The following is a 13655-nucleotide window of genomic DNA, read 5'->3' as shown; positions in this document are numbered from 1 at the left end:
TTCTTGTAGTTTTCTGGTTTTATTTATAAGGCATCAAGAAATCCTCTTGTTCAATTCTGGAAAGAGCTAATAAAATTTGACTACTTTGTAGTTAATCTTCTTTCTCTTTCCACACTAGAAAAATAGATTATCATCTTTTTATTATCTAAAATGTTTTGTATAAAAGTATTAGTGGAGATGACAGAGATGCAAATATCTTTCTAAGACCTGGTTCTCTTTCCATATGCTTCTTGAAATTTGGAAGTAAATTTCTCATTTTGGCTTGCTCTTGACCCAGATAACAAAAATTTACTTTATTATGCTGTCCATTTGCATTAAAATAGGTTTTCTACAGTGTCCAGCACAGAGGTTTTCTTTTGTTTTATTTTATGTTTAGCAGCTTAAAACAACAAACGTTTCTTTTCTCAGAGTTTCTCCAGAAGTAGCTTAGCTGGTGGTTCTGTCTCAGGGTCTCTCATGAGGTTGTGGCCAAGCTGTTTGCTGGGGCTACATTCATCATTTTTCGTATTCTTGGCTTTGTTACATAATGTTCAACAGATCCTCTCTCTCCTCTCTTCTTTTTGAGTTTAAATTCTCTGTGCCCTTTGTCATTAAGGTATCATCAACATCCCTCTGGCTGGAGTATCTTGCCTTCACCTGCTCTCCTCGGGAAGCAGGACCGTTGGCTGAAGTAATTCCCATGTTTCATTGATCAGGAAAGAGCCCTGAATCAGGCCCAGTTGTCAGGCTGGGGCACAGGGACCCCTTCAAAGCCCCCGGGCGGCTATCAGTGTCAGCTGGGCAGAGCCAGTTCTGATGGAACACAGAAACAGAACATTCAATTCTGGTATTTTCTAGGAGACGGGCACAACTGTGCACAAAAATCACTTAGGTTTCTTGTTAAGATGCAGATTCTAATTCCTTAGTTCTGGGATGAGCCTGAGCTCCTGCATCAAGCACAGAGACTTTAAGTAAACACTGATGACCTCCCCTGCCACTGTGAGTACTCCCCTCTCCTCCTCATCCTATTCTCCACCAACCTTATGGGCTTAGTCACTAGTTCCTATCTGCATGTTGTTGAAAATATCTTCCTAAATGTTACTCTCTATTTGCAAAGGCACTACTATATCCAGATTATGTCTTCTCACGGGGGTTAGCATAACAACCTATTACTTTACTTATTTTCAGTTGTTTCCTGTAGTATTTTATAGAATGCACAATATTTTATATAGGCATCACATTTGACCCTCCAAACAACCCGTGTGGTAGGCCAGGCAAACATCCCAGCTTTGCAAATAGGGAAACAGGCTCAGGAAGAGTAAATTACTTTCTTAAGGTCATGAAGCTACCAAGGTGCAGAGGTGAAACTCTGGGTCTAAATCCCAGTTCCCCAAACTTAATTCTGTCTTCTTAAGGCCAAATAACAATAGCACCACAATAAAACCCACTAAAAATTTCGACACCTCTTAAAAGACACGTAGCGATTAAGAACTGGAAATGGCCTTATGGATTATGAAATTTAGTAGCCCTCACTTTATACCTTGTAGCTCCAGGAGCTCAGGGACTACGTAACATGTCCAACATGACAGAACTCATTATAGACTCGGCCAGTACTTGAACCTCCTGACTTCAGGTCAGCATCTTCTGCTACTTTTCCATCTCACTCCCTTAAGAGCCCCCTGGCATTGTGAGCTTTCCACGATACGTGCCAGTGACCTGTCCGGTTTCTGCCGGGCTCAGAGCCGAAGATGGGTTCTGTCTTGCTCTCTGCAACAGCTGGGCCGCACTCATATCGCTTCTGGACAGCACCCCCATTGCTCACGAGACCTGCAGCAAGGTGCCCGTGTTACCAACCAGGGTTCTTGGCCTCCTTAATCAACAGAAACCCATCAGAGGCCAGACAAGAGATTCAGGCAAGGCCTTATTGGGGCCCCTGCTGCAGCAGAGGGGAGTGAGAACAAACAACAGGTCCCTTGCTTGCCTGCTCCCTGAGGAGGCGGGCGAGCGTGTTCCTTATACAGGGTGAGGGTAGGGGTGTGTCCAGGGGTCGGGCTGGAGGGGTGGCTTTGGTGGTCTGCCCACCCCTTAGGCGGTGGTGTGTGCAGGGGGCATGCACAGTACCCTGCTTTTGCTCCCAACCCCCTGCTTTTGCTCCAGGCTCTTCAAAAGCAGCACTTGGGGGGTTTTTTTTTGGTCTCTTTTGTCCAGAATTTCCCCCAACTGTGCGTGCACAGAGTTATTTTTTAGTCCCATACAGTTTCTCTGTATTTTGTGGCTCGAGGAGAGGTGTGTCCAGGCGCCAGCACTGCGCAAAGGGGCCCAGGTCCCAGCCTGTCTCACCTGCCATCTTTCCAAATCCACACCTTAATCAGATTCTATCCCCTCCACAAGCCCTCACTGCCATCCCGGGACCTCAGGAAACCTCTCTTCTCTAGGTCCTCAGAGCACCTGTAGGTCTTACCACGCAATCGCATACCAGGCCTCTCCTTGAGGACCTGTCCTGTGTCCTGTACATCCTCTGGGTACCGTCCGGGTCCCATGTCACCCTTTCCCCAACACTTTAGGGTTCTTCTCACCGAGGACTGTTGATACATGAAAAGCTATTTCTTCTCCCTGGAACACTCTTCCAACCCCACATATTAAACCATCTAGAAAATTCCTGCTTAGCCTTTACTTGTCAGTTAAAACACTGCTTCTTCCTCGAAGTCCCTGCTGATGTCTCCAGGTGACGCTGGTGAGCCTTCTTCGGGGAGCCAAGCACATTCCGTACGACGCTGCCTCAGGTCAACTGTGTGATTTTACTGCTAGTGTCTGAGTGTCTGTTTCCTCACTGAGCTTTCCTCGTCACAGACGTAACCGTCTGCTTTTCCTCTGCACCGAGTACAGGGCCCAGCACACAACTGGAGCTTAATATATGTTAAATGAATAAAAAAAATGAAATGCGCATGCCCATAAAAATGCAGACATTCTGTGCTCTATTAAGCTTAAGGAACAAATGCAGAGTTAGAAGCTTAGAGGGGAAATGCTCATCAGGGAAGCAGGTCTTGGGGGTCACAGGCCTGGGCCTAATTCCTCCAGCAACTACAAAGCCAGGGTGGAGGCAGACCAAGAGGTATCTTCTTTTTTTTTTTTTCTTTTTTAACTTTTTATTTTACATTGGAGTCTAGTTGATTAACAACACTGTGTTAGTTTCAGGTGTACAACAAAGTGATTCAGTTATACGTATACATGTTATCTATTCTTTTTCAAATTCGTTTCCCAGTTAGGTACAGAATACTGAGCAGAGTTTTCTCTGCTCTGCAGTAGGTCCTTGTTGGTTATCTACTTTAAATATAGCAGTGTGTACGTGTTGAGATATCACTGTTCGTTCAGGGGTCGGAGCCTCGTGTTTAGAGGTAGGCTCTCGTTTCCAGCTACACTGTTCTAGAGTTACAGCCACTACCCTCACATCACGACTGGATCCAACTTGCTCTTCCTTAGCTCCCCAGACTTTCTGAAACCTACATTTTTCACTTTCTTGTTCTGAGAAGACCCTCTACCTACTCCCCAGTGGACAGCCTTGTAGTCGTCTTTCCATAGACTGCATTAGGGTTGTTTATTTGTGACAGCTGCTCTGCTTCCATGTTGAGTTAACTTCTTTTGTCTCCAAAACCCTGCATGCATAATGCTATGCAAGCATCTAACCTGGGGGCTGTGACTCTGCCCCCACCTCCCTGCTAGACCGTGAACTACACAAAAGCATGGGATTCACCTATTTCATGTATAGTTTTCAAAGCTCAGCAATGGTTAGCCCTTGTCAGGGAACAAGTATATACTAATACACTTAAAAGATGGGGAAGGGGAGAAAAGCCTGAGGAAAGTAGAAAGACACAAAGACACCTTTGTAGCCAGCTTTCTGGACGCAAATTAGTTTCTGTTGATTAAAAAAATTGAGAAGTACAGCAAAGTCAAACCGATCTTCTTACTTCTGCTTGCGAGCAATGTTGTGAAAACCGGAGGTGTTCCCACAACAAACTTCCAGACCCTTAGTCTACAGCTTCTTGGGTGTCAAGAGTCAGTGCCCAGCTTGTAGCTATGGGAGTCCACTTTTCAGCGTCCCTAGTGTTGGAAGACAGTCACAAATGGCAGCAGCGACAGCTTAATTCCCACACACAAACACCTGCACTACAGCCCCAGGGAATTGTTCTAGAATTTACAGCTCTAGTAAAGACCTCAGAGGTGGGGTCTTCCTGGGGTCAGCACTTGGGGCCCCGCCTAGATTCCTCACCTGTCACTTCCAATATTTGTGTAAGCACATAATTTCCTGTATTAAAACCCTTATTGCTGGGCTTCCCTGGTGGCGCAGTGGTTGAGAATCCTCCTGCCAATGCAAGGGACACAGGTTCGAGCCCTGGTCCGGGAAGATCCCACATGCCGCGGAGCAATTAAGCCCGTGCGCCACAACTACTGAGCCTGCACTCTAGAGCCCATGAGCCACAACTACTGAAGCCCTCATGCCTAGAGCCCGTGCTCTACAACAAGAGAAGCCACTGCAATAAGAAGCCCGCGCACCGCAACGAAGAGTAGCCCCCGCTCGCTGCAACTAGAGAAAGCCCGTGCGCAGCAACGAAGACCCAATGCAGCCTAAATAAATAAATTTATTAAAAAAAAAAAAAAAGCCCTTATTGCTTAAAATACCTAGAGTGATAGTTTCTGTTTCTGTTCATCCGGACAATTACAGCAAGAGGGAATAAGAGGATGGGGGAGAGGGGGTAGGGAGAGGGAAAAGGGAGAGAGAGGGGTGTTCTTGTCTGGAAAAGCTCAGGGCTGTCAAAAGCGTTTACTCTTTGTTCTAGGCAACACCTGATGATAGGCCTCTGACCTCCCTTTCTTACAGCATTTACTAAAAAAGATTTACAACTGTGAATCTTTCTTCTGTCCCTTTCAGATGTATTTGTACCTCCTACAACTCAGGAGTGTCTTTGAGGACCCAAAAGCCATTCCTTTCAAATGTATGGTTTTATTCCTGGAAGGATCAGCCTCTGTTTCCCAGGCTCTGTCTGAGGATAGAGTCCTAACTTCCGTACCTGCCAGCTAGCAGACACAGCAGTGGAATCTTCTGCACCGACCAAGCCCTTGTAATTTTCACTTCCCTGACTCTACTGGAGCCCCCATTCTCTCCCCTCCCGACTCCTGCATTCTGCCTTTAAAATGCCCCCGCCCCTCTGTGCAAATCTGAATGGAGTTCAGTGTTTTTCCCACTGTCAGTAGTTACTGAAGAAAATCTGTTTTCACCACTTTAACTAACGTCCGGCTTTGTTTATCTCTTTGACAGGAGAAAGCCTTACCCTTTCTATTTCTTTTTCTTTTTCTTCTCCTCTTGTTAGATCCACTTGCTGTCCAATGAAATCATAAGAATATAATTTATTGTTTCTATAAAATGTTATATTGGTTTACTATAAATTATAAAGATTATGAAATGCCGTAACGATTTGCTATGGGTGGCTATAAAAGCACCTTTTCTATATATCTTTTAACAGGGGAGATGTTTTCCAGAATTCCAGATGAATATTTTTTCTTATGATTTTTACCTAAAGTCTGACAGGCTAGGTAAATACCTCAAGTACCACTCGGGATTACAAACCAATCAATAAATATTAGAAATTTCTGGTCCACTTAGAGTTTCAGGTTAAATACTAATGATTAGTGTCCCTTGCAATTTCACCTGCACGACTTTGATTTAGTGTAGGAACTATACGAAATAAACTCACACTAATAGAGTTATTTCTGCCAACTGGCGGCAAAAAGAAATTCCCGTTGGTGGTTTAAAAGGGAAATTTTCTGGAGCGGAGACAGAGGTCCACTCTTTCTTTGGCCCTTGATTAAACAGAAATACTTCAGAGGAGCCTGAATTCTTTGAAATTTCTAATGCACATTTATAAGACACAACTTGCTGCTATCCTCATTTCACGTAACTGTTAGGTTTTGCATTTGCAGGAAATGAGTAATTAGTCAAACATGCAGAGTCCCATTATTTTCTGTTCTCTTGAGAGGATGAAGACAGTTGTTTAAGAGGGAGTTGTAGATATTTAGCATTTTAAGTTACACTCGTTTAATGTTTCTGACCTGGAAGACCGACACTGCTGACAGGTGCAGTTCTGGGTTCTTGGTTAGGCTTTAAGAATGTTTGAGAAATCCCCCCGTTGACTAAGAATCAATTCACTGTAGTCCCAGAGAGTTAGCCTCTCTCTGGACATCCCCTTTGAACTTTTTTTCCTTCAAAGGGGTTCATGCAAGGAACTGTGATTCATTGAATATTCTTTCCTAAAAAGAAAGCACCTCCCTGGACAACTTGAAAGTTTCCAGTAATAATAACCTTATTACACTTTTTCTCATTACTCCTAGTCATTTCTAATGAGGAACCCATGAAAAATGTGAACGACCTATGAGCTGTGGCCTGAGAATCAGTAGGCCTCAATTAATCCCCACCTCATTAACTCCCAGTGAAGTCTGGAAAATTTCTCCATTTCTAAAAGAAAATTACTTTTTCCCACTTCTAACCTCATAAGAATACCACAAAGATTTAAAAAGAAAAAAAGAACCTGTACCAAACTATGTGAAGTCTTTAAGAGAGATTAGTATTTGTGGCTACAATATTGGGATTACAGTGGTAATTCTTTAGAATAATAATATCATAAAAACTTTATAACTTTCATAATAGAGGAAGGAAGGTAACCTTTTGGAACTATAAATATTATTTCCAATTATGGAAACTCTTTCTTGACATAAATATTCTTGCATTTCTATGTGATACCAAGTTAGTGTTTTTTTTAAAAAAAAAGAGCTGGATAGTAGTTAAAGCAGTAAAAACAGATTTCAATCAGGAGTATTGCAAGAGGAGAAAAGAGATCTCAGTACAGATCTGGGCTCAATCCTGAATACAGCATGGAGCACTTGGGAATTTATAGCCAAGGAGCAGACTGGGGGTCAGTGGATGGAAAATTACTACGAGGAAACATCAGGGGTAAGGGAGTATGCTGGCTAAAAGGACATAACAGGATTGGTGCTGAAGACAGGCCAGGTAATCACACATCCCCTGGGGATGGTGGAGGATGAGGAAACCAATCAGATACTGAGAGTGACTAGATTTGGAGGATGGGGGACTCTTGCTAAAGTGACTTAGCAGGAGTCTTGCTAAAATTGGATTTTCTTAAGAAAGAGCACAGGTGGGCCTAAAAGAAGGTTCAGAAGCTGACTAAAGTTTGGTCAAGCCAAGTATCTTTGTCATTAGAATCTCTGTTACTGAGGAAATTTTCTGTACCAAGGAATTTAGCTAAAATGACAGATGGCATGTCCCCACTTTTTAAGAACAGTTCACTGAGAATACTAACTCTGTTTCACCCCCATCACTTCCTTGTTATAAATTAATAGCAATTGGAGAAAACATGCATTTACAAAAAATACATGACAGTCAAAAATAGGAAGGCACAGAAGATGGGGTGAGCTGAAGTGGATGCCCTTCTGGATGCAATTCTAATTGAAAACCATATTTTAGGTTTCCATCAAAATCCCAACCTGAGATGGTAGCTAAGGCAAAAACCATGAACATACAGGGGCAGATGGCAGACTGAGGAAGGACCTGTATCCCAGGACTGCCTGAAGGGCTCAGAGTTGCTGGGTTATTGAGGAAGTCCATTAGAGGAACTCTGAACTGTCCTCCAGTAATACTTCAAGGTGGCTCCTGATAGACCTAGCAGTTTATGATTGCCAGGCTCCACTTAACTCCATTAACGATCACTAATGTCACTAATTATCATCTGAAATGCTGAGAGATCCATAATCTCTGTGCAGACTTTGCATAACACAATTGCTCACTTATCAAGTAGATGCTGATGCTTTAGTACATTTGCATCTTCTGCTTTTCATGTGATCAGTGATAGCACTACAGCCCCCATGTAGATGGAAAATGTTGCCAAATGTTTTGTACAAGTGCACGCCCACCATCAATTTTCTTGAGTAACAGAAATAATGCACTTTTTAATTAAACATGAACTTTTAGCTTCTTGCTGCTAAAAGGGTCTTGTTGCAAAATAAAAAAAAAAGATAAATGAATAGATGTATGTTTATACTATATGATAAGCAAAAAATAAAACACTCTTGCAAAAGAATTCAGACAATTATCTACACACTCTTCGGCAGGAGTGCTCAGCTTCTATTTCCTGGCCGTGCTTTACATACATCAACTTTCCACTGTCCGTGTTTCTCAATGATCCCACCTACGGGAGTTTTTACAGCTCTGTTTATCTCACAATCATGCCAGAGGCTAGAGCAGGGCACAGATGGCTGGTGCAAAAGGACACCAGCTGGGAAAAAAGCTTCAGATGCTTCTCTTATCGCTATCCAAAACCAGGGGCACTGCTTTTCAGATTTAACCATGCATTGAAATGATTCACAAACTATTAGATAAGATCATGACCAAGCTGGAAATATAAATTGAAAGATCACAGAGTACATTTTACTGTATTTTAATACAGCAATTCATAAGAGTATTTCATTAAAGCATGAAAAATCTGGGACAAATTTGCACATAAACATAAATATGAAGCATAAACCAGAGCTATTTAAGTAAATAGGTAATGAATGTGGAAAAAATATCAGAGAATTAATATGGGCATAAAATCACAAGTGAAGTAAAATAAAAGTGGGCAATTAGTACTCTAATTTTACTGTTTTTCTTCTTCTTTGTAATATACTTTATTTTTTTAGAGCAGTTTTAGGTTCACAGCAACATTGAGGGGAAGGAACAGGGATTTCCCATACACTCCCTCCCCCTCCTCCATTATCAACATCCCCCATCAGATGGTACATTTGTTAACAATTGATGAATCTACATTGACACGTCGTAATCCCCCAGAGTCCATAGTTTACATTGTGGTTCACTGTTGGTGTTCTACCTTCTGTGGGTTTGGACAAATCTGTAATGACATGTATCCACCATTATAGTATCATACAGAGTATTTTCACAGCCCTAAAAATGCTCTGTGCTCCAACTATTCACACTTCGCTCCCCACTAACCTCTGGCAACCACTGATCTTTACACTGTCTCCATAGTTTTGCTTTTTCCAGAATGTCATGTAGTTGGAATCATACAGGATGTGAGATTGGCTTCTTTCTTTTCAGGTTGGCTTCTTTCACTTAGTAATATGCATTTAATTTTCTTTCATGTCTTTTCATGATTTGATAGTTCATTTCTTTTTTTTTTAATTGAAACAAGTTGATCTACAATGTTGTGCTAATTTCTGCTGTACAACAAACTGACTCAGTTATACACATATATACATTCTTTTTTATATTCTTTTACATTATGGTTTATCCCAGGAGACTGGATATAGTTCCCTGTGCTATACAGTAGGACCTTCTTATTGATAGCTCATTTCTTTTTAGTGCTGAATAATATCCCACATCTGGGCATACCACAGTTCAGTTTTACTTTTTAAAATATTTTATCTTTTAAAAAAAATACTAAGATATTTCAAACATATAGAAATTTTTGAATTACAACAAACAGCCATATATTTACCATCCCAACCTACCCAATGTTAATGGGGTTTTTTCCCCATTTATAGGAGAAATTTTTTAAAGAAAAAAAAAATATTTGAATACAAAACACTTACTTTCCTCTAGCTCAGACAGAAATATTACACTGTGCTGTGTGCTCTATCAGTTAGCTATTGCCATGAAAAATACTGTGTCACAAACTACCCCCAAACTCAGTGGCTTAAAACTATAATCTTCTATTCTCATGGGTCTGAGGAAGACCTGAGGATTCAGCTAACCCAGGCTGGGCTCTGGTGGCTGGCTCTGCAGAGCTCCAGGGAAGCCGTTCATACCTGTGAGAGTTAGCTGGGGACAGCTGAAGAAGTTTGGACTCAGCTGTGGCCTTCTGGCTCTCCTCCGTGTGTCTGCCCTCGGGGATGGCAGCGTGCTCTTTTCCTAGCAACGCAGGGGCACAAGAAAGCAAGGAGAAATGCCACGCCCCTTGCAGCCTAGGCTTGGAACTGTCATAGCATCACTTCCACCACATACTTTGTTTTTGTTTGGTTTTGTTTTGTTTTGTTTTGTTTTGTTTTTATTTTTGTTTTAAGTAATAGCAACCACAATGACTACCATTTATTGATTAATTTCAGTGAGCTAGGCTCTGTGTTAAATCTTTGACATACATTATACAACTGGTGTGATCCGCTTCATAAAACTCAAAGTAAAAATGCAGTCTATCTCTTATTCTCTAATTTAAAGACAACCCAAGTCCCTATATGCTATATTTAGCAGAATATCACCCTTTCCCATGTAATATCTGAAATAGAGGCATTTCCGTTTCCACTGTATTGTCTGAAAGCTTCAAAGAGTTTGTTCATTCTAAACAGAATTCCACCATATACTTTGGCCAAAGCAAGACACATGGCCAAACCCAAAGTCAAAAGGGGGAAAGTGGGGTTTCCCTGGTGGCACAGTGGTTGAGAATCTGCCTGCCAATGCAGGGCACACGGGTTCGAGCCCTGGTCCGGGAAGATCCCACATGCCGCGGAGCGACTGGGCCCGTGAGCCACAACTACTGAGCCTGTGCATCTGGAGCCTGTGCTCCGCAACAAGAGAGGCCACGATAGTGAGAGGCCCGCGCACCGCGATGAGGAGTGGCCCCCGCTTGCCACAACTAGACAAAGCCCTCACACAGAAACGAAGACCCAGCACAGCCATAAATAAATAAATAAATAAACAAAGTAAACAATGCATTTAAAAAAAGAAAAAGAAAGATTAAAAAAAAAAGGGGGAAAGTGAGCTCACACATAAGGAGAGGGCATGGGAGGATACAGGACTAATGGGCGATATATATTGAGGGGTGAAAAATTGGGGCCAAAATGCAATCAATCTCAATTCCCATCCATACTTTTATATACCTCATCATTTATGTCTATGTCCATAAACAATGAATTAGTGGCTTGAGTATTTTTAATTTTTAAAATTTACATTAAAGTGATATAATATTTTACTGAACCATGTACAGTTTGCTTTTTTTAATCATTTTTTTTGCAATATTATCTATACTGATCAGTACATGTAGATTATCTTGTACTACTGAATTGTTTCCATATATATTATAACTTATTTATGTATTCTTCGATTGATAAACACACAAGTTGTTTGTAATTTTGTTATTACAAAAATTAATACAATGAAAGTCCTGCATATGTCTCTTCATGCAAAAGTATGAAGACTTCTTTAGAATGTATCTAAAATATCTGAGTTGTAGGGTTAATGCTCCATTTACATTCAAGATCAGTGTGTCCAACAGAAATATAAATTGATCCCCATAGGTTATTTTTTTATTTTTTATTTTTTCTATATTTTGGCCATGCCATGTGGCATGTGGGATCTCACTTCCCTGACCAGGGATCAAACCCACACCCCCTGCAGTGGAAGCATGGCATCTTAACCACTGGACCACCAGGGAAGTCCCCCCAAAGGCAATTTTAAATTTTCTAGTTCCCGTGTTAAAAGAAACAATATCAACAATATATTTTATTTAATACATATTTAATAATATATTTCATTTAATACAATATCTCCAAAATATTATCATTTCAAAATATAACTAATATTAAAAAATATCAATAATGTATCTAACATTCTTTTGTGGAACTCATTCTTTGACATGTGTGTTCTATGCTAACCACATTCCAAGAACTCAACAGCCACAAGTGGCTATGGCTCTTCTCTGGGACAGCGCAGTTCTAGACATCACTGAATTACTTGCCCAAGTATTGGTACCAATATGTGAGAGCTCCAATTATTTGTACATCCTTATCAACAGATGTTATTATCAAATATTTTTAATTTTTGGCCAATCTGAAGGGTAAGCAGAAAGTGGAAAACTGGGGAAACCTGATTTAGAAGTCTGTAGTTTAGTTAATAGTATTGTGCCAATGTTAATTTCCTAGTTTTACTCATTGTAAAGAGATTACATAAGATGTTAAAATGAAGGGAAGTGGATAAAAATTATACATGAACTCTGTAGTATGTTTCTAAGCCTTAAGTCTAAATTTATATCAGAATAGAAAGTTTTTAAAAACCACCCCTTAAGTGAATTCGAATTTCATTTTTTCCTACAGATCACCAGGTATTTAATCAAGCCTTCCAAAGTTTCTGATACGCTAATTGAAAGTGTTTTTTATTTAACTACAATAGTAGATGAAAGAGTTTACGATCCCACTCTCAGGTCACTCCATCTATAGCTAAGATGGGCCAGATCATCGGGGGTCTGTGGACAGAAGAGGCAAGGTCCGAAAGGAAGGGACAACTTCTGGGCACTGAACTTGATGCCTCTATGGCAAGTCTTACACCTTCCAGTCTCATGCCACTCTGCTGTACTTCTCTAATAACACTGATTTTATTCCGCCATGTATCGAACACAATTGGACAATTAGCAAGCAGCACTTTCTCCACTGGGTTAAAAAAAAAAAAAAAAAAAAAAACTCTTTGAATATTGTATTCCTTTGAATCGTGTACACTACGCACTAATTAAATGTCTTCACTTGAAGAGAGGATAGAGGATGTGATGACAGTCACATTCCAACCCTGAAAATAAGTTAGAAGTTAAAATACCACTCCTTTCACTAGAACTTATCTTTAACCATAAATGCGGTCTTTCCTCCACAGTATTCCTCAGAAGTCTTCAAAACTGCCTCTTAGTAAGTAAAGATTTTAACCAAAAAGACAAAAAAAAAAAAACCCAAAATAAGTAAAAAGCTCCTAAGCTGCGGCCTTCTGCTGGCCTACTTAAAGTTATTCAGAAACTGTGAGCCTCCCGCGAGCCACTGCACGAGGCTATGAGATTCTGTGAGGAAGTAGTGGTTTCTTCTCGAGCTCTCTGGGCCTGGACCCCACGTCTGTGCCACTTTCAGACCTGAGCATCACCCTCAAGACACAGAAAGCTGTTTTCCCCTCAGGCTTTCCCGGCCCTCTAGCCAGCCTTGAACCCGTATGTACAGTTCCTAGGATGATCTGGCCTCTGCTTAAAAAATACTCCATGAGAACTCACTTTGATAATGAATAGCTAAGCAATCTCCTTCTAAGATGAGCTTTGAAGGTCCAAAAATTGAGGACTATTCAGAGTAAGCATTCTGTGGGGCTAACGTGGCTTGCCAAGTGACAACCCCGAACTACAGTCCCTTCCCTCTAATCATCACAGGAACTGATTAAAATACACTGGGAATAAATGCTTTCATGGTGAAATGACCCAGGCACTTCCTGAAGACAACTGTGAAGGGCACTGGAAAGTGCAGTCCAGAACGAGACTCATAACTGCATCTGTGACTTATGTTGGATTTTTCAACCAGCATCTTCAAGGTTAAGGTGGTGAGTCACATTTCCTCCCCAGCTACAGATGTAACTCCCAGCTGTCACTCACACAAGGCATCTGTCTGCAGCCACATCTTCATTTTCAGGAGTTGCGTGTGCCTTGCGTGAGGTTTCCTGCTTGAGCTTCCAGCCGGGGCTCCTACCCTGAGTCCCAGGCTGAGAAAAGATGTTCAAGAGGAGGTAAAGAGCCAGGGTCTCTCTTGGTTGATGCAGCTTGTGACTAATTGTGGCCACTAGCTTTCACACTGGCATTTTCCGAAGTTTTGGAGCCATTTATTTA

At 41.3% G+C, this 13655-nt stretch overlaps 1 protein-coding gene across 1 annotated transcript in view; it reads right to left on the bottom strand.

The window, feature by feature from the left end:
* The window catches only part of LOC309644460 (uncharacterized protein), a 377358-nt gene that overhangs the window by 114423 nt on the left and 249280 nt on the right, over nucleotides 1-13655 (bottom strand). The gene's annotated exons all lie outside the window — the stretch shown is intronic.

Source organism: Balaenoptera physalus, assembly GCF_965194825.1.
Source record: "Balaenoptera physalus genome assembly, chromosome: 1".
Lineage (NCBI taxonomy): Eukaryota > Metazoa > Chordata > Mammalia > Artiodactyla > Balaenopteridae > Balaenoptera > Balaenoptera physalus.
The sequence above is the reverse complement of the archived record's forward strand: the minus strand, read 5'-3'. Positions and strand labels throughout refer to the sequence as shown.